Source organism: Salarias fasciatus, chromosome 11, assembly GCF_902148845.1.
Source record: "Salarias fasciatus chromosome 11, fSalaFa1.1, whole genome shotgun sequence".
Classification (NCBI taxonomy): Eukaryota; Metazoa; Chordata; class Actinopteri; order Blenniiformes; family Blenniidae; genus Salarias; species Salarias fasciatus.
Genome location: NC_043755.1, coordinates 13,277,653 through 13,279,109, shown reverse-complemented (window position 1 = coordinate 13,279,109; position 1,457 = coordinate 13,277,653). Strand labels below are relative to the sequence as shown.

Genomic DNA, 1,457 nt, shown 5'->3' with positions numbered 1-1,457 from the left:
TGCGGTGCCACACCAGTGGCATTGTTCCCAGTTTCCCAAGCGGGGGAGGGGGGCACGTCGGACAATGGCCACTTGGAGGACTCCATCCTGCCCGACATTGGCCTGTTCACGGCCTCGCCGGCTGAGGTCTTGGAGCTGGTGGCAGTCATCCTGAAGCGCTGCGTGCCCAGCGTGTACAAAGTGTGTGTGATGAGCAGCGCCCGCCTCCCCGTGGTCAAGTTCTATCACCATGAGCTCAACCTGCAGGGAGACATCACCCTCAACAACAGGTGGGTCGGGCTGGGCTGGACTCCAGAGCATCACGTCATCCCGGAGGGAGAGGTCGCTTCTTCAATCTGCTGCGTTCTTCTCCAGACTGGCTGTGAGGAACACCCGCTTCCTCCAGCTGTGCTCGGGGGTGGAGGGCCGACTGAGGCCGCTGGTCTACACCATCCGCTACTGAGCCAAGCCGAAGAAGCTGGCCGGTAGGACTTGGTTTGGATTTGTCCCTCTGTGGCGCCCAGACACCCAGACACTCTCAGAGGACAGACAGTGCTGCTCCAAGTTGAGGAGGGTTGCTGTCTTTAGATTTTACTTGATCCGCAAACACACACATACACACTTATCAGCAGTCATTACTTGATATTGTTGGAATAAAATAACAGAATTCTAAACCTCAAAGGAAAGTGTGATTAATCTCCCCACATTTGTACAGAAAGCAGGTTAATATGTTCAGGGCACAGGCCGACAGTGAGACGTGTGGGTTTAGCTGCAAACGGCCAGCAGAGGGCAGTAAATGATCAAATGAGTCTTTATTTGCCCTGAAACGTTTCAAACACACAACCATTCGAGATCTCCCATGGGAGTAAATAATCAACCTGAGACTTCTCCAGTGATCCCTCCTCACCATCAGGAGGATTTAAATCAGTGTTCATGTGTCAGTTGTGGTCTTTCTGATCAGAGTCTCCTCTCGTTGTGGTTTTTCAGGGAACCCCAGTGGATCCTGGCTCAATAACTACACCCTGACGCCAGGACTGGGGACATCAAGACCAGTTGGCTTTTCAAGACCACTGCAGAGGTAAAGGTTACTACATAATCATGGAGTTGAGGCTTCAGCTGAAATTTCATTTGTCAACCTCAACCAATCAGATGCCGCTCATCATCTTTTACCTTGAGAACTGCGAGCCTCCCGTTCTGCCCACCGTGGAGCAGCTCAATGACCTGGCCTGTGAGTCCCGACCGGCTCTGCTTCAGACATCCAACCAAAAACAGCAAGCTAGAGACCATCTGATAGATCTGCAGCAGCAGCAGGCCATCATTTAAACACACATCTGAAAACTCAGAGAATAATGCCATTTACTGACATGACATGACATGACGTGACATAAATTTAGTGTTTTTTAATTAATATGAAGTGTTTTTAAGCCAAGTCCAACCAGAAAATGAGCAGCACTCTGACGCAAGAACTGGGGACCTCA

General features: G+C 50.8%; 1 long non-coding RNA gene across 1 annotated transcript; it reads left to right on the top strand.

The window, feature by feature from the left end:
- The first annotated feature begins 213 nt into the window (after positions 1-213).
- Positions 214-449, top strand: LOC115397174 (uncharacterized). The gene is made up of 2 exons (XR_003932443.1): positions 214-269; positions 355-449. It is a non-coding gene; the product is annotated as an uncharacterized LOC115397174 (long non-coding RNA).
- The last annotated feature ends 1,008 nt before the right edge of the window (positions 450-1,457 follow it).